The sequence below is a fragment of the Schistocerca gregaria genome, chromosome 3 (assembly GCF_023897955.1).
Source record: "Schistocerca gregaria isolate iqSchGreg1 chromosome 3, iqSchGreg1.2, whole genome shotgun sequence".
NCBI classification, from domain to species: Eukaryota; Metazoa; Arthropoda; class Insecta; order Orthoptera; family Acrididae; genus Schistocerca; species Schistocerca gregaria.
Genome location: NC_064922.1, coordinates 786,251,546 through 786,267,802, shown reverse-complemented (window position 1 = coordinate 786,267,802; position 16,257 = coordinate 786,251,546). Strand labels below are relative to the sequence as shown.

At 49.0% G+C, this 16,257-nt stretch overlaps 29 non-coding genes across 29 annotated transcripts; all 29 read left to right on the top strand.

Annotated features, from left to right (window-relative positions):
* Positions 1-288: 288 nt before the first annotated feature.
* Positions 289-361, top strand: Trnaf-gaa (transfer RNA phenylalanine (anticodon GAA)). Its single transcript has one exon. It is a non-coding gene; the product is annotated as a tRNA-Phe (tRNA).
* A 535-nt stretch (positions 362-896) lies between these two features.
* Positions 897-969, top strand: Trnak-uuu (transfer RNA lysine (anticodon UUU)). Its single transcript has one exon. It is a non-coding gene; the product is annotated as a tRNA-Lys (tRNA).
* A 137-nt stretch (positions 970-1,106) lies between these two features.
* Positions 1,107-1,188, top strand: Trnas-cga (transfer RNA serine (anticodon CGA)). The gene has a single exon. It is a non-coding gene; the product is annotated as a tRNA-Ser (tRNA).
* A 697-nt stretch (positions 1,189-1,885) lies between these two features.
* On the top strand, positions 1,886-1,967 carry Trnas-uga (transfer RNA serine (anticodon UGA)). Its single transcript has one exon. It is a non-coding gene; the product is annotated as a tRNA-Ser (tRNA).
* Positions 1,968-2,549: 582 nt separating this feature from the next.
* Trnaf-gaa (transfer RNA phenylalanine (anticodon GAA)) lies at positions 2,550-2,622 on the top strand. Its single transcript has one exon. It is a non-coding gene; the product is annotated as a tRNA-Phe (tRNA).
* Positions 2,623-3,157: 535 nt separating this feature from the next.
* Positions 3,158-3,230, top strand: Trnak-uuu (transfer RNA lysine (anticodon UUU)). The gene has a single exon. It is a non-coding gene; the product is annotated as a tRNA-Lys (tRNA).
* Positions 3,231-3,367: 137 nt separating this feature from the next.
* On the top strand, positions 3,368-3,449 carry Trnas-cga (transfer RNA serine (anticodon CGA)). Its single transcript has one exon. It is a non-coding gene; the product is annotated as a tRNA-Ser (tRNA).
* A 697-nt stretch (positions 3,450-4,146) lies between these two features.
* Trnas-uga (transfer RNA serine (anticodon UGA)) lies at positions 4,147-4,228 on the top strand. Its single transcript has one exon. It is a non-coding gene; the product is annotated as a tRNA-Ser (tRNA).
* A 582-nt stretch (positions 4,229-4,810) lies between these two features.
* Trnaf-gaa (transfer RNA phenylalanine (anticodon GAA)) lies at positions 4,811-4,883 on the top strand. The gene has a single exon. It is a non-coding gene; the product is annotated as a tRNA-Phe (tRNA).
* Positions 4,884-5,418: 535 nt separating this feature from the next.
* Positions 5,419-5,491, top strand: Trnak-uuu (transfer RNA lysine (anticodon UUU)). The gene has a single exon. It is a non-coding gene; the product is annotated as a tRNA-Lys (tRNA).
* A 137-nt stretch (positions 5,492-5,628) lies between these two features.
* Trnas-cga (transfer RNA serine (anticodon CGA)) lies at positions 5,629-5,710 on the top strand. The gene has a single exon. It is a non-coding gene; the product is annotated as a tRNA-Ser (tRNA).
* A 697-nt stretch (positions 5,711-6,407) lies between these two features.
* Trnas-uga (transfer RNA serine (anticodon UGA)) lies at positions 6,408-6,489 on the top strand. Its single transcript has one exon. It is a non-coding gene; the product is annotated as a tRNA-Ser (tRNA).
* Positions 6,490-7,071: 582 nt separating this feature from the next.
* On the top strand, positions 7,072-7,144 carry Trnaf-gaa (transfer RNA phenylalanine (anticodon GAA)). Its single transcript has one exon. It is a non-coding gene; the product is annotated as a tRNA-Phe (tRNA).
* Positions 7,145-7,679: 535 nt separating this feature from the next.
* Positions 7,680-7,752, top strand: Trnak-uuu (transfer RNA lysine (anticodon UUU)). The gene has a single exon. It is a non-coding gene; the product is annotated as a tRNA-Lys (tRNA).
* A 137-nt stretch (positions 7,753-7,889) lies between these two features.
* On the top strand, positions 7,890-7,971 carry Trnas-cga (transfer RNA serine (anticodon CGA)). Its single transcript has one exon. It is a non-coding gene; the product is annotated as a tRNA-Ser (tRNA).
* Positions 7,972-8,668: 697 nt separating this feature from the next.
* On the top strand, positions 8,669-8,750 carry Trnas-uga (transfer RNA serine (anticodon UGA)). Its single transcript has one exon. It is a non-coding gene; the product is annotated as a tRNA-Ser (tRNA).
* A 582-nt stretch (positions 8,751-9,332) lies between these two features.
* Trnaf-gaa (transfer RNA phenylalanine (anticodon GAA)) lies at positions 9,333-9,405 on the top strand. Its single transcript has one exon. It is a non-coding gene; the product is annotated as a tRNA-Phe (tRNA).
* A 535-nt stretch (positions 9,406-9,940) lies between these two features.
* Positions 9,941-10,013, top strand: Trnak-uuu (transfer RNA lysine (anticodon UUU)). The gene has a single exon. It is a non-coding gene; the product is annotated as a tRNA-Lys (tRNA).
* Positions 10,014-10,150: 137 nt separating this feature from the next.
* Trnas-cga (transfer RNA serine (anticodon CGA)) lies at positions 10,151-10,232 on the top strand. The gene has a single exon. It is a non-coding gene; the product is annotated as a tRNA-Ser (tRNA).
* Positions 10,233-10,940: 708 nt separating this feature from the next.
* Trnas-uga (transfer RNA serine (anticodon UGA)) lies at positions 10,941-11,022 on the top strand. Its single transcript has one exon. It is a non-coding gene; the product is annotated as a tRNA-Ser (tRNA).
* A 582-nt stretch (positions 11,023-11,604) lies between these two features.
* Trnaf-gaa (transfer RNA phenylalanine (anticodon GAA)) lies at positions 11,605-11,677 on the top strand. Its single transcript has one exon. It is a non-coding gene; the product is annotated as a tRNA-Phe (tRNA).
* Positions 11,678-12,212: 535 nt separating this feature from the next.
* Trnak-uuu (transfer RNA lysine (anticodon UUU)) lies at positions 12,213-12,285 on the top strand. The gene has a single exon. It is a non-coding gene; the product is annotated as a tRNA-Lys (tRNA).
* A 137-nt stretch (positions 12,286-12,422) lies between these two features.
* Positions 12,423-12,504, top strand: Trnas-cga (transfer RNA serine (anticodon CGA)). The gene has a single exon. It is a non-coding gene; the product is annotated as a tRNA-Ser (tRNA).
* A 697-nt stretch (positions 12,505-13,201) lies between these two features.
* Positions 13,202-13,283, top strand: Trnas-uga (transfer RNA serine (anticodon UGA)). The gene has a single exon. It is a non-coding gene; the product is annotated as a tRNA-Ser (tRNA).
* A 582-nt stretch (positions 13,284-13,865) lies between these two features.
* Trnaf-gaa (transfer RNA phenylalanine (anticodon GAA)) lies at positions 13,866-13,938 on the top strand. Its single transcript has one exon. It is a non-coding gene; the product is annotated as a tRNA-Phe (tRNA).
* Positions 13,939-14,473: 535 nt separating this feature from the next.
* Positions 14,474-14,546, top strand: Trnak-uuu (transfer RNA lysine (anticodon UUU)). Its single transcript has one exon. It is a non-coding gene; the product is annotated as a tRNA-Lys (tRNA).
* A 137-nt stretch (positions 14,547-14,683) lies between these two features.
* Positions 14,684-14,765, top strand: Trnas-cga (transfer RNA serine (anticodon CGA)). The gene has a single exon. It is a non-coding gene; the product is annotated as a tRNA-Ser (tRNA).
* Positions 14,766-15,462: 697 nt separating this feature from the next.
* Trnas-uga (transfer RNA serine (anticodon UGA)) lies at positions 15,463-15,544 on the top strand. The gene has a single exon. It is a non-coding gene; the product is annotated as a tRNA-Ser (tRNA).
* A 582-nt stretch (positions 15,545-16,126) lies between these two features.
* On the top strand, positions 16,127-16,199 carry Trnaf-gaa (transfer RNA phenylalanine (anticodon GAA)). The gene has a single exon. It is a non-coding gene; the product is annotated as a tRNA-Phe (tRNA).
* Positions 16,200-16,257: the final 58 nt, after the last annotated feature.

The following is a 16,257-nucleotide window of genomic DNA, read 5'->3' as shown; positions in this document are numbered from 1 at the left end:
TCACATGGTAGAGAGGCTCACTCCTTCTTGTGTCTCGTTCTCTGCACACGAGTTGCACGTGGCATCGATATAGCAAAGGTTTTCTAGAGCCAGCGAAGTCAATATTACATGAATCGAGTCGACATGTTTGCTTCTTACGATGATGGAATCAGAAGAAATGTGTGTGGTACTTCACTGCATCTGCTGCTCGCCTTTCAGCGTCCCTATGTCTTATCAGACGAAGATGACTGAAATTGGCGGCGATTCAGAGGTTAACGAAGACGCGCAAATCTGCGGACTTACGTGTGAGCCGAAATGGCTCAGTTGGGAGAGCGTTACACTGAAGATCTAAAGGTCCCTGGTTTGATCCCGGGTTTCGGCAAGCGTATGTTTTGAAGCTGATGCCAATGGAATTGCTCCGAGTCTGTGATGATGTAAGTACAGCCGAGAACAAAAATGACTCTATCCTGTAACTGTTCAGGTTGTCTAGTGCTTGCCGTAAGAGGAACACAGTAGGCAACTCCCTGAGAAGTAAGAAAATACGAAAAGTCCTACCAACTGCGTTCCTTTTTTGTGTCAGGAGGTGAAGAACGTCTCCAACGGAACCGTGAAATGAGCGAAAACGTGGGAAGCATTGCATTCGAAGTGCTTGTGAAATTTCCAATTACTCAGTGAGTGTCGACAAAACACGTAAATCCTCTACTCCAACGTATGAGACCTAACGACTGCTGCAGTTTGTTTTTGCATCGTGTGTCAGCATTCTTCGATAGTCTGCTACGAGCTTAGCGCGACACGTTTGTAGACAGCATTCAGGCGACGTTTAATTAGTAACAGCTCCATGCAGCGATAGCACAGCTGTGAAGGACATGAGTCAATGTACAGCTGTGCATCGTGGGATGTTCTCTACTGTCGTGTGAGCCCGGATAGCTCAGTCGGTAGAGCATTAGGCTTTTAACCTAAGGGTCCAGGGTTCAAGTCCCTGTTCGGGCGGAAATTTTAATACTTTGGTAGCGATTCCTCTGGTAGCGGTGGAAACACTACGGAAAAGAATGCAGCTACGCCGTTTTCTGATGCCACAGAGCTTTAAACCGTAGAAGTTGCATGTGTCGGAGAACCTCGACCTACGGGCAGTCGTGGCCGAGTGGTTAAGGCGTCTGACTCGAAATCAGATTCCCTCTTGGAGCGTAGGTTCGAATCCTACCGGCTGCGTGCGATTTTGCGTAAAGAGGAGCAAATATTTTCACACACGTGAACGCGGTTGCAAACCGATGGCGCCATCTTCAACAAGACGAAAATTTCCGTTTAACAATACTGAGTGTCGCGACGGCCGCTGCTTTCTGTGGCTACCGGTTCTCCTCTCACTGACGCTGGGACTGCAGAAAGCCGTCGCAGGCCCACGAGTGCGCTCCTGTCATTTTCTCGCGTCGACGCCGAGTTCGTGAGTACACAGACGTGCTTGGAAGCGTTGGACAGAGCCAACATTCATTTCTCTCTTTTTCAAGAATCGCAATTCAGTCATTCGAGTGCGGCAAAAGCAATGGTGCAGCGTTTCTTTTCTTAAGATCTCGCAGCTACTTGCAAGTATGTCGACCACTTAAGACGACAGAAAACTAGCGTCAGCGGTAAGTCGGTGAAGTCGCCATTGGAGCCACAAGCCAGTAATTACGTCATACGAATGACTCGCACGCCACGCAGCTGTACGATAGCTCAGTCGGTAGAGCGTTTGATTTTCAACCAAAGGGTGTTGGGATCAAGGCAATGTCTAGGCGAAAATTAATACACTTTCGTAACGGCTAATGTGCTGGCAATGGAAACACTACAGAAAAGAGTGAGGCCACGCCGCTTTCTGCCATTGGATTGCTTCTAAAGGTGCACTTTCACTTGTCGGAAGACGCTACTGCTACCGACAGTCGTGGCCGAGTGGTTAAGGCGTCTGACTTGAAATCAGATTCCCTCTGGGAGCGTAGGTTCGAGTCCTGCCGACTGCGGAAATTTTCTAGCTCTCAAAAGATGGACGTTCAGCTGCATCCTAGCAGTTGCGTCACTACTAAACACGTGGGTCGCCGGCAATGTGCAGTGTTATTGGCTGCAGCGCTACAGTCGCACCCAGAAGCCACAGCTCATCGCCACGTCACACTGCCGTCCACCAGGTGTCAGTGCAAGTGTCGCCTCTCTGGGCAGTGCAGATGTGTCCATTTTAGCTTGCAGACAATTACGTGTAGCAATTTATGAGCTAACGCAAGTCAAATGTTTTAGCGTGTGTATCTGTTAGATACTGCCTCTCACATGGTAGAGAGGCTCACTCCTTCTTGTGTCTCGTTCTCTGCACACGAGTTGCACGTGGCATCGATATAGCAAAGGTTTTCTAGAGCCAGCGAAGTCAATATTACATGAATCGAGTCGACATGTTTGCTTCTTACGATGATGGAATCAGAAGAAATGTGTGTGGTACTTCACTGCATCTGCTGCTCGCCTTTCAGCGTCCCTATGTCTTATCAGACGAAGATGACTGAAATTGGCGGCGATTCAGAGGTTAACGAAGACGCGCAAATCTGCGGACTTACGTGTGAGCCGAAATGGCTCAGTTGGGAGAGCGTTACACTGAAGATCTAAAGGTCCCTGGTTTGATCCCGGGTTTCGGCAAGCGTATGTTTTGAAGCTGATGCCAATGGAATTGCTCCGAGTCTGTGATGATGTAAGTACAGCCGAGAACAAAAATGACTCTATCCTGTAACTGTTCAGGTTGTCTAGTGCTTGCCGTAAGAGGAACACAGTAGGCAACTCCCTGAGAAGTAAGAAAATACGAAAAGTCCTACCAACTGCGTTCCTTTTTTGTGTCAGGAGGTGAAGAACGTCTCCAACGGAACCGTGAAATGAGCGAAAACGTGGGAAGCATTGCATTCGAAGTGCTTGTGAAATTTCCAATTACTCAGTGAGTGTCGACAAAACACGTAAATCCTCTACTCCAACGTATGAGACCTAACGACTGCTGCAGTTTGTTTTTGCATCGTGTGTCAGCATTCTTCGATAGTCTGCTACGAGCTTAGCGCGACACGTTTGTAGACAGCATTCAGGCGACGTTTAATTAGTAACAGCTCCATGCAGCGATAGCACAGCTGTGAAGGACATGAGTCAATGTACAGCTGTGCATCGTGGGATGTTCTCTACTGTCGTGTGAGCCCGGATAGCTCAGTCGGTAGAGCATTAGGCTTTTAACCTAAGGGTCCAGGGTTCAAGTCCCTGTTCGGGCGGAAATTTTAATACTTTGGTAGCGATTCCTCTGGTAGCGGTGGAAACACTACGGAAAAGAATGCAGCTACGCCGTTTTCTGATGCCACAGAGCTTTAAACCGTAGAAGTTGCATGTGTCGGAGAACCTCGACCTACGGGCAGTCGTGGCCGAGTGGTTAAGGCGTCTGACTCGAAATCAGATTCCCTCTTGGAGCGTAGGTTCGAATCCTACCGGCTGCGTGCGATTTTGCGTAAAGAGGAGCAAATATTTTCACACACGTGAACGCGGTTGCAAACCGATGGCGCCATCTTCAACAAGACGAAAATTTCCGTTTAACAATACTGAGTGTCGCGACGGCCGCTGCTTTCTGTGGCTACCGGTTCTCCTCTCACTGACGCTGGGACTGCAGAAAGCCGTCGCAGGCCCACGAGTGCGCTCCTGTCATTTTCTCGCGTCGACGCCGAGTTCGTGAGTACACAGACGTGCTTGGAAGCGTTGGACAGAGCCAACATTCATTTCTCTCTTTTTCAAGAATCGCAATTCAGTCATTCGAGTGCGGCAAAAGCAATGGTGCAGCGTTTCTTTTCTTAAGATCTCGCAGCTACTTGCAAGTATGTCGACCACTTAAGACGACAGAAAACTAGCGTCAGCGGTAAGTCGGTGAAGTCGCCATTGGAGCCACAAGCCAGTAATTACGTCATACGAATGACTCGCACGCCACGCAGCTGTACGATAGCTCAGTCGGTAGAGCGTTTGATTTTCAACCAAAGGGTGTTGGGATCAAGGCAATGTCTAGGCGAAAATTAATACACTTTCGTAACGGCTAATGTGCTGGCAATGGAAACACTACAGAAAAGAGTGAGGCCACGCCGCTTTCTGCCATTGGATTGCTTCTAAAGGTGCACTTTCACTTGTCGGAAGACGCTACTGCTACCGACAGTCGTGGCCGAGTGGTTAAGGCGTCTGACTTGAAATCAGATTCCCTCTGGGAGCGTAGGTTCGAGTCCTGCCGACTGCGGAAATTTTCTAGCTCTCAAAAGATGGACGTTCAGCTGCATCCTAGCAGTTGCGTCACTACTAAACACGTGGGTCGCCGGCAATGTGCAGTGTTATTGGCTGCAGCGCTACAGTCGCACCCAGAAGCCACAGCTCATCGCCACGTCACACTGCCGTCCACCAGGTGTCAGTGCAAGTGTCGCCTCTCTGGGCAGTGCAGATGTGTCCATTTTAGCTTGCAGACAATTACGTGTAGCAATTTATGAGCTAACGCAAGTCAAATGTTTTAGCGTGTGTATCTGTTAGATACTGCCTCTCACATGGTAGAGAGGCTCACTCCTTCTTGTGTCTCGTTCTCTGCACACGAGTTGCACGTGGCATCGATATAGCAAAGGTTTTCTAGAGCCAGCGAAGTCAATATTACATGAATCGAGTCGACATGTTTGCTTCTTACGATGATGGAATCAGAAGAAATGTGTGTGGTACTTCACTGCATCTGCTGCTCGCCTTTCAGCGTCCCTATGTCTTATCAGACGAAGATGACTGAAATTGGCGGCGATTCAGAGGTTAACGAAGACGCGCAAATCTGCGGACTTACGTGTGAGCCGAAATGGCTCAGTTGGGAGAGCGTTACACTGAAGATCTAAAGGTCCCTGGTTTGATCCCGGGTTTCGGCAAGCGTATGTTTTGAAGCTGATGCCAATGGAATTGCTCCGAGTCTGTGATGATGTAAGTACAGCCGAGAACAAAAATGACTCTATCCTGTAACTGTTCAGGTTGTCTAGTGCTTGCCGTAAGAGGAACACAGTAGGCAACTCCCTGAGAAGTAAGAAAATACGAAAAGTCCTACCAACTGCGTTCCTTTTTTGTGTCAGGAGGTGAAGAACGTCTCCAACGGAACCGTGAAATGAGCGAAAACGTGGGAAGCATTGCATTCGAAGTGCTTGTGAAATTTCCAATTACTCAGTGAGTGTCGACAAAACACGTAAATCCTCTACTCCAACGTATGAGACCTAACGACTGCTGCAGTTTGTTTTTGCATCGTGTGTCAGCATTCTTCGATAGTCTGCTACGAGCTTAGCGCGACACGTTTGTAGACAGCATTCAGGCGACGTTTAATTAGTAACAGCTCCATGCAGCGATAGCACAGCTGTGAAGGACATGAGTCAATGTACAGCTGTGCATCGTGGGATGTTCTCTACTGTCGTGTGAGCCCGGATAGCTCAGTCGGTAGAGCATTAGGCTTTTAACCTAAGGGTCCAGGGTTCAAGTCCCTGTTCGGGCGGAAATTTTAATACTTTGGTAGCGATTCCTCTGGTAGCGGTGGAAACACTACGGAAAAGAATGCAGCTACGCCGTTTTCTGATGCCACAGAGCTTTAAACCGTAGAAGTTGCATGTGTCGGAGAACCTCGACCTACGGGCAGTCGTGGCCGAGTGGTTAAGGCGTCTGACTCGAAATCAGATTCCCTCTTGGAGCGTAGGTTCGAATCCTACCGGCTGCGTGCGATTTTGCGTAAAGAGGAGCAAATATTTTCACACACGTGAACGCGGTTGCAAACCGATGGCGCCATCTTCAACAAGACGAAAATTTCCGTTTAACAATACTGAGTGTCGCGACGGCCGCTGCTTTCTGTGGCTACCGGTTCTCCTCTCACTGACGCTGGGACTGCAGAAAGCCGTCGCAGGCCCACGAGTGCGCTCCTGTCATTTTCTCGCGTCGACGCCGAGTTCGTGAGTACACAGACGTGCTTGGAAGCGTTGGACAGAGCCAACATTCATTTCTCTCTTTTTCAAGAATCGCAATTCAGTCATTCGAGTGCGGCAAAAGCAATGGTGCAGCGTTTCTTTTCTTAAGATCTCGCAGCTACTTGCAAGTATGTCGACCACTTAAGACGACAGAAAACTAGCGTCAGCGGTAAGTCGGTGAAGTCGCCATTGGAGCCACAAGCCAGTAATTACGTCATACGAATGACTCGCACGCCACGCAGCTGTACGATAGCTCAGTCGGTAGAGCGTTTGATTTTCAACCAAAGGGTGTTGGGATCAAGGCAATGTCTAGGCGAAAATTAATACACTTTCGTAACGGCTAATGTGCTGGCAATGGAAACACTACAGAAAAGAGTGAGGCCACGCCGCTTTCTGCCATTGGATTGCTTCTAAAGGTGCACTTTCACTTGTCGGAAGACGCTACTGCTACCGACAGTCGTGGCCGAGTGGTTAAGGCGTCTGACTTGAAATCAGATTCCCTCTGGGAGCGTAGGTTCGAGTCCTGCCGACTGCGGAAATTTTCTAGCTCTCAAAAGATGGACGTTCAGCTGCATCCTAGCAGTTGCGTCACTACTAAACACGTGGGTCGCCGGCAATGTGCAGTGTTATTGGCTGCAGCGCTACAGTCGCACCCAGAAGCCACAGCTCATCGCCACGTCACACTGCCGTCCACCAGGTGTCAGTGCAAGTGTCGCCTCTCTGGGCAGTGCAGATGTGTCCATTTTAGCTTGCAGACAATTACGTGTAGCAATTTATGAGCTAACGCAAGTCAAATGTTTTAGCGTGTGTATCTGTTAGATACTGCCTCTCACATGGTAGAGAGGCTCACTCCTTCTTGTGTCTCGTTCTCTGCACACGAGTTGCACGTGGCATCGATATAGCAAAGGTTTTCTAGAGCCAGCGAAGTCAATATTACATGAATCGAGTCGACATGTTTGCTTCTTACGATGATGGAATCAGAAGAAATGTGTGTGGTACTTCACTGCATCTGCTGCTCGCCTTTCAGCGTCCCTATGTCTTATCAGACGAAGATGACTGAAATTGGCGGCGATTCAGAGGTTAACGAAGACGCGCAAATCTGCGGACTTACGTGTGAGCCGAAATGGCTCAGTTGGGAGAGCGTTACACTGAAGATCTAAAGGTCCCTGGTTTGATCCCGGGTTTCGGCAAGCGTATGTTTTGAAGCTGATGCCAATGGAATTGCTCCGAGTCTGTGATGATGTAAGTACAGCCGAGAACAAAAATGACTCTATCCTGTAACTGTTCAGGTTGTCTAGTGCTTGCCGTAAGAGGAACACAGTAGGCAACTCCCTGAGAAGTAAGAAAATACGAAAAGTCCTACCAACTGCGTTCCTTTTTTGTGTCAGGAGGTGAAGAACGTCTCCAACGGAACCGTGAAATGAGCGAAAACGTGGGAAGCATTGCATTCGAAGTGCTTGTGAAATTTCCAATTACTCAGTGAGTGTCGACAAAACACGTAAATCCTCTACTCCAACGTATGAGACCTAACGACTGCTGCAGTTTGTTTTTGCATCGTGTGTCAGCATTCTTCGATAGTCTGCTACGAGCTTAGCGCGACACGTTTGTAGACAGCATTCAGGCGACGTTTAATTAGTAACAGCTCCATGCAGCGATAGCACAGCTGTGAAGGACATGAGTCAATGTACAGCTGTGCATCGTGGGATGTTCTCTACTGTCGTGTGAGCCCGGATAGCTCAGTCGGTAGAGCATTAGGCTTTTAACCTAAGGGTCCAGGGTTCAAGTCCCTGTTCGGGCGGAAATTTTAATACTTTGGTAGCGATTCCTCTGGTAGCGGTGGAAACACTACGGAAAAGAATGCAGCTACGCCGTTTTCTGATGCCACAGAGCTTTAAACCGTAGAAGTTGCATGTGTCGGAGAACCTCGACCTACGGGCAGTCGTGGCCGAGTGGTTAAGGCGTCTGACTCGAAATCAGATTCCCTCTTGGAGCGTAGGTTCGAATCCTACCGGCTGCGTGCGATTTTGCGTAAAGAGGAGCAAATATTTTCACACACGTGAACGCGGTTGCAAACCGATGGCGCCATCTTCAACAAGACGAAAATTTCCGTTTAACAATACTGAGTGTCGCGACGGCCGCTGCTTTCTGTGGCTACCGGTTCTCCTCTCACTGACGCTGGGACTGCAGAAAGCCGTCGCAGGCCCACGAGTGCGCTCCTGTCATTTTCTCGCGTCGACGCCGAGTTCGTGAGTACACAGACGTGCTTGGAAGCGTTGGACAGAGCCAACATTCATTTCTCTCTTTTTCAAGAATCGCAATTCAGTCATTCGAGTGCGGCAAAAGCAATGGTGCAGCGTTTCTTTTCTTAAGATCTCGCAGCTACTTGCAAGTATGTCGACCACTTAAGACGACAGAAAACTAGCGTCAGCGGTAAGTCGGTGAAGTCGCCATTGGAGCCACAAGCCAGTAATTACGTCATACGAATGACTCGCACGCCACGCAGCTGTACGATAGCTCAGTCGGTAGAGCGTTTGATTTTCAACCAAAGGGTGTTGGGATCAAGGCAATGTCTAGGCGAAAATTAATACACTTTCGTAACGGCTAATGTGCTGGCAATGGAAACACTACAGAAAAGAGTGAGGCCACGCCGCTTTCTGCCATTGGATTGCTTCTAAAGGTGCACTTTCACTTGTCGGAAGACGCTACTGCTACCGACAGTCGTGGCCGAGTGGTTAAGGCGTCTGACTTGAAATCAGATTCCCTCTGGGAGCGTAGGTTCGAGTCCTGCCGACTGCGGAAATTTTCTAGCTCTCAAAAGATGGACGTTCAGCTGCATCCTAGCAGTTGCGTCACTACTAAACACGTGGGTCGCCGGCAATGTGCAGTGTTATTGGCTGCAGCGCTACAGTCGCACCCAGAAGCCACAGCTCATCGCCACGTCACACTGCCGTCCACCAGGTGTCAGTGCAAGTGTCGCCTCTCTGGGCAGTGCAGATGTGTCCATTTTAGCTTGCAGACAATTACGTGTAGCAATTTATGAGCTAACGCAAGTCAAATGTTTTAGCGTGTGTATCTGTTAGATACTGCCTCTCACATGGTAGAGAGGCTCACTCCTTCTTGTGTCTCGTTCTCTGCACACGAGTTGCACGTGGCATCGATATAGCAAAGGTTTTCTAGAGCCAGCGAAGTCAATATTACATGAATCGAGTCGACATGTTTGCTTCTTACGATGATGGAATCAGAAGAAATGTGTGTGGTACTTCACTGCATCTGCTGCTCGCCTTTCAGCGTCCCTATGTCTTATCAGACGAAGATGACTGAAATTGGCGGCGATTCAGAGGTTAACGAAGACGCGCAAATCTGCGGACTTACGTGTGAGCCGAAATGGCTCAGTTGGGAGAGCGTTACACTGAAGATCTAAAGGTCCCTGGTTTGATCCCGGGTTTCGGCAAGCGTATGTTTTGAAGCTGATGCCAATGGAATTGCTCCGAGTCTGTGATGATGTAAGTACAGCCGAGAACAAAAATGACTCTATCCTGTAACTGTTCAGGTTGTCTAGTGCTTGCCGTAAGAGGAACACAGTAGGCAACTCCCTGAGAAGTAAGAAAATACGAAAAGTCCTACCAACTGCGTTCCTTTTTTGTGTCAGGAGGTGAAGAACGTCTCCAACGGAACCGTGAAATGAGCGAAAACGTGGGAAGCATTGCATTCGAAGTGCTTGTGAAATTTCCAATTACTCAGTGAGTGTCGACAAAACACGTAAATCCTCTACTCCAACGTATGAGACCTAACGACTGCTGCAGTTTGTTTTTGCATCGTGTGTCAGCATTCTTCGATAGTCTGCTACGAGCTTAGCGCGACACGTTTGTAGACAGCATTCAGGCGACGTTTAATTAGTAACAGCTCCATGCAGCGATAGCACAGCTGTGAAGGACATGAGTCAATGTACAGCTGTGCATCGTGGGATGTTCTCTACTGTCGTGTGAGCCCGGATAGCTCAGTCGGTAGAGCATTAGGCTTTTAACCTAAGGGTCCAGGGTTCAAGTCCCTGTTCGGGCGGAAATTTTAATACTTTGGTAGCGATTCCTCTGGTAGCGGTGGAAACACTACGGAAAAGAATGCAGCTACGCCGTTTTCTGATGCCACAGAGCTTTAAACCGTAGAAGTTGCATGTGTCGGAGAACCTCGACCTACGGGCAGTCGTGGCCGAGTGGTTAAGGCGTCTGACTCGAAATCAGATTCCCTCTTGGAGCGTAGGTTCGAATCCTACCGGCTGCGTGCGATTTTGCGTAAAGAGGAGCAAATATTTTCACACACGTGAACGCGGTTGCAAACCGATGGCGCCATCTTCAACAAGACGAAAATTTCCGTTTAACAATACTGAGTGTCGCGACGGCCGCTGCTTTCTGTGGCTACCGGTTCTCCTCTCACTGACGCTGGGACTGCAGAAAGCCGTCGCAGGCCCACGAGTGCGCTCCTGTCATTTTCTCGCGTCGACGCCGAGTTCGTGAGTACACAGACGTGCTTGGAAGCGTTGGACAGAGCCAACATTCATTTCTCTCTTTTTCAAGAATCGCAATTCAGTCATTCGAGTGCGGCAAAAGCAATGGTGCAGCGTTTCTTTTCTTAAGATCTCGCAGCTACTTGCAAGTATGTCGACCACTTAAGACGACAGAAAACTAGCGTCAGCGGTGCGTCAGTGGGAAGTCGGTGAAGTCGCCATTGGAGCCACAAGCCAGTAATTACGTCATACGAATGACTCGCACGCCACGCAGCTGTACGATAGCTCAGTCGGTAGAGCGTTTGATTTTCAACCAAAGGGTGTTGGGATCAAGGCAATGTCTAGGCGAAAATTAATACACTTTCGTAACGGCTAATGTGCTGGCAATGGAAACACTACAGAAAAGAGTGAGGCCACGCCGCTTTCTGCCATTGGATTGCTTCTAAAGGTGCACTTTCACTTGTCGGAAGACGCTACTGCTACCGACAGTCGTGGCCGAGTGGTTAAGGCGTCTGACTTGAAATCAGATTCCCTCTGGGAGCGTAGGTTCGAGTCCTGCCGACTGCGGAAATTTTCTAGCTCTCAAGAGATGGACGTTCAGCTGCATCCTAGCAGTTGCGTCACTACTAAACACGTGGGTCGCCGGCAATGTGCAGTGTTATTGGCTGCAGCGCTACAGTCGCACCCAGAAGCCACAGCTCATCGCCACGTCACACTGCCGTCCACCAGGTGTCAGTGCAAGTGTCGCCTCTCTGGGCAGTGCAGATGTGTCCATTTTAGCTTGCAGACAATTACGTGTAGCAATTTATGAGCTAACGCAAGTCAAATGTTTTAGCGTGTGTATCTGTTAGATACTGCCTCTCACATGGTAGAGAGGCTCACTCCTTCTTGTGTCTCGTTCTCTGCACACGAGTTGCACGTGGCATCGATATAGCAAAGGTTTTCTAGAGCCAGCGAAGTCAATATTACATGAATCGAGTCGACATGTTTGCTTCTTACGATGATGGAATCAGAAGAAATGTGTGTGGTACTTCACTGCATCTGCTGCTCGCCTTTCAGCGTCCCTATGTCTTATCAGACGAAGATGACTGAAATTGGCGGCGATTCAGAGGTTAACGAAGACGCGCAAATCTGCGGACTTACGTGTGAGCCGAAATGGCTCAGTTGGGAGAGCGTTACACTGAAGATCTAAAGGTCCCTGGTTTGATCCCGGGTTTCGGCAAGCGTATGTTTTGAAGCTGATGCCAATGGAATTGCTCCGAGTCTGTGATGATGTAAGTACAGCCGAGAACAAAAATGACTCTATCCTGTAACTGTTCAGGTTGTCTAGTGCTTGCCGTAAGAGGAACACAGTAGGCAACTCCCTGAGAAGTAAGAAAATACGAAAAGTCCTACCAACTGCGTTCCTTTTTTGTGTCAGGAGGTGAAGAACGTCTCCAACGGAACCGTGAAATGAGCGAAAACGTGGGAAGCATTGCATTCGAAGTGCTTGTGAAATTTCCAATTACTCAGTGAGTGTCGACAAAACACGTAAATCCTCTACTCCAACGTATGAGACCTAACGACTGCTGCAGTTTGTTTTTGCATCGTGTGTCAGCATTCTTCGATAGTCTGCTACGAGCTTAGCGCGACACGTTTGTAGACAGCATTCAGGCGACGTTTAATTAGTAACAGCTCCATGCAGCGATAGCACAGCTGTGAAGGACATGAGTCAATGTACAGCTGTGCATCGTGGGATGTTCTCTACTGTCGTGTGAGCCCGGATAGCTCAGTCGGTAGAGCATTAGGCTTTTAACCTAAGGGTCCAGGGTTCAAGTCCCTGTTCGGGCGGAAATTTTAATACTTTGGTAGCGATTCCTCTGGTAGCGGTGGAAACACTACGGAAAAGAATGCAGCTACGCCGTTTTCTGATGCCACAGAGCTTTAAACCGTAGAAGTTGCATGTGTCGGAGAACCTCGACCTACGGGCAGTCGTGGCCGAGTGGTTAAGGCGTCTGACTCGAAATCAGATTCCCTCTTGGAGCGTAGGTTCGAATCCTACCGGCTGCGTGCGATTTTGCGTAAAGAGGAGCAAATATTTTCACACACGTGAACGCGGTTGCAAACCGATGGCGCCATCTTCAACAAGACGAAAATTTCCGTTTAACAATACTGAGTGTCGCGACGGCCGCTGCTTTCTGTGGCTACCGGTTCTCCTCTCACTGACGCTGGGACTGCAGAAAGCCGTCGCAGGCCCACGAGTGCGCTCCTGTCATTTTCTCGCGTCGACGCCGAGTTCGTGAGTACACAGACGTGCTTGGAAGCGTTGGACAGAGCCAACATTCATTTCTCTCTTTTTCAAGAATCGCAATTCAGTCATTCGAGTGCGGCAAAAGCAATGGTGCAGCGTTTCTTTTCTTAAGATCTCGCAGCTACTTGCAAGTATGTCGACCACTTAAGACGACAGAAAACTAGCGTCAGCGGTAAGTCGGTGAAGTCGCCATTGGAGCCACAAGCCAGTAATTACGTCATACGAATGACTCGCACGCCACGCAGCTGTACGATAGCTCAGTCGGTAGAGCGTTTGATTTTCAACCAAAGGGTGTTGGGATCAAGGCAATGTCTAGGCGAAAATTAATACACTTTCGTAACGGCTAATGTGCTGGCAATGGAAACACTACAGAAAAGAGTGAGGCCACGCCGCTTTCTGCCATTGGATTGCTTCTAAAGGTGCACTTTCACTTGTCGGAAGACGCTACTGCTACCGACAGTCGTGGCCGAGTGGTTAAGGCGTCTGACTTGAAATCAGATTCCCTCTGGGAGCGTAGGTTCGAGTCCTGCCGACTGCGGAAATTTTCTAGCTCTCAAAAGATGGACGTTCAGCTGCATCCTAGCAGTTGCGTCACTACTAAACACGTGGGTCGCCGGCAATGTGCAGTGTTATTGGCTGCAGCGCTACAGTCGCACCCAGAAGCCACAGCTCATCGCCACGTCACACTGCCGTCCACCAGGTGTCAGTGCAAGTGTCGCCTCTCTGGGCAGTGCAGATGTGTCCATTTTAGCTTGCAGACAATTACGTGTAGCAATTTATGAGCTAACGCAAGTCAAATGTTTTAGCGTGTGTATCTGTTAGATACTGCCTCTCACATGGTAGAGAGGCTCACTCCTTCTTGTGTCTCGTTCTCTGCACACGAGTTGCACGTGGCATCGATATAGCAAAGGTTTTCTAGAGCCAGCGAAGTCAATATTACATGAATCGAGTCGACATGTTTGCTTCTTACGATGATGGAATCAGAAGAAATGTGTGTGGTACTTCACTGCATCTGCTGCTCGCCTTTCAGCGTCCCTATGTCTTATCAGACGAAGATGACTGAAATTGGCGGCGATTCAGAGGTTAACGAAGACGCGCAAATCTGCGGACTTACGTGTGAGCCGAAATGGCTCAGTTGGGAGAGCGTTACACTGAAGATCTAAAGGTCCCTGGTTTGATCCCGGGTTTCGGCAAGCGTATGTTTTGAAGCTGATGCCAATGGAATTGCTCCGAGTCTGTGATGATGTAAGTACAGCCGAGAACAAAAATGACTCTATCCTGTAACTGTTCAGGTTGTCTAGTGCTTGCCGTAAGAGGAACACAGTAGGCAACTCCCTGAGAAGTAAGAAAATACGAAAAGTCCTACCAACTGCGTTCCTTTTTTGTGTCAGGAGGTGAAGAACGTCTCCAACGGAACCGTGAAATGAGCGAAAACGTGGGAAGCATTGCATTCGAAGTGCTTGTGAAATTTCCAATTACTCAGTGAGTGTCGACAAAACACGTAAATCCTCTACTCCAACGTATGAGACCTAACGACTGCTGCAGTTTGTTTTTGCATCGTGTGTCAGCATTCTTCGATAGTCTGCTACGAGCTTAGCGCGACACGTTTGTAGACAGCATTCAGGCGACGTTTAATTAGTAACAGCTCCATGCAGCGATAGCACAGCTGTGAAGGACATGAGTCAATGTACAGCTGTGCATCGTGGGATGTTCTCTACTGTCGTGTGAGCCCGGATAGCTCAGTCGGTAGAGCATTAGGCTTTTAACCTAAGGGTCCAGGGTTCAAGTCCCTGTTCGGGCGGAAATTTTAATACTTTGGTAGCGATTCCTCTGGTAGCGGTGGAAACACTACGGAAAAGAATGCAGCTACGCCGTTTTCTGATGCCACAGAGCTTTAAACCGTAGAAGTTGCATGTGTCGGAGAACCTCGACCTACGGGCAGTCGTGGCCGAGTGGTTAAGGCGTCTGACTCGAAATCAGATTCCCTCTTGGAGCGTAGGTTCGAATCCTACCGGCTGCGTGCGATTTTGCGTAAAGAGGAGCAAATATTTTCACACACGTGAACGCGGTTGCAAACCGATGGCGCCATCTTCAACAAGACGAAAATTTCCGTTTAACAATACTGAGTGTCGCGACGGCCGCTGCTTTCTGTGGCTACCGGTTCTCCTCTCACTGACGCTGGGACTGCAGAAAGCCGTCGCAGGCCCACGAGTGCGCTCCTGTCATTTTCTCGCGTCGACGCCGAGTTCGTGAGTACACAGACGTGCTTGGAAGCGTTGGACAGAGCCAACATTCATTTCTCTCTTTTTCAAGAATCGCAATTCAGTCATTCGAGTGCGGCAAAAGCAATGGTGCAGCGTTTCTTTTCTTAAGATCTCGCAGCTACTTGCAAGTATGTCGACCACTTAAGACGACAGAAAACTAGCGTCAGCGGTAAGTCGGTGAAGTCGCCATTGGAGCCACAAGCCAGTAATTACGTCATACGAATGACTCGCACGCCACGCAGCTGTACGATAGCTCAGTCGGTAGAGCGTTTGATTTTCAACCAAAGGGTGTTGGGATCAAGGCAATGTCTAGGCGAAAATTAATACACTTTCGTAACGGCTAATGTGCTGGCAATGGAAACACTACAGAAAAGAGTGAGGCCACGCCGCTTTCTGCCATTGGATTGCTTCTAAAGGTGCACTTTCACTTGTCGGAAGACGCTACTGCTACCGACAGTCGTGGCCGAGTGGTTAAGGCGTCTGACTTGAAATCAGATTCCCTCTGGGAGCGTAGGTTCGAGTCCTGCCGACTGCGGAAATTTTCTAGCTCTCAAAAGATGGACGTTCAGCTGCATCCTAGCAGTTGCGTCACTACTAAACACGTGGGTCGCCGGCAATGTGCAGTGTTATTGGCTGCAGCGCTACAGTCGCACCCAGAAGCCACAGCTCATCGCCACGTCACACTGCCGTCCACCAGGTGTCAGTGCAAGTGTCGCCTCTCTGGGCAGTGCAGATGTGTCCATTTTAGCTTGCAGACAATTACGTGTAGCAATTTATGAGCTAACGCAAGTCAAATGTTTTAGCGTGTGTATCTGTTAGATACTGCCTCTCACATGGTAGAGAGGCTCACTCCTTCTTGTGTCTCGTTCTCTGCACACGAGTTGCACGTGGCATCGATATAGCAAAGGTTTTCTAGAGCCAGCGAAGTCAATATTACATGAATCGAGTCGACATGTTTGCTTCTTACGATGATGGAATCAGAAGAAATGTGTGTGGTACTTCACTGCATCTGCTGCTCGCCTTTCAGCGTCCCTATGTCTTATCAGACGAAGATGACTGAAATTGGCGGCGATTCAGAGGTTAACGAAGACGCGCAAATCTGCGGACTTACGTGTGAGCCGAAATGGCTCAGTTGGGAGAGCGTTACACTGAAGATCTAAAGGTCCCTGGTTTGATCCCGGGTTTCGGCAAGCGTATGTTTTGAAGCTGATGCCAATGGAATTGCTCCGAGTCTGTGATGATGTAAGT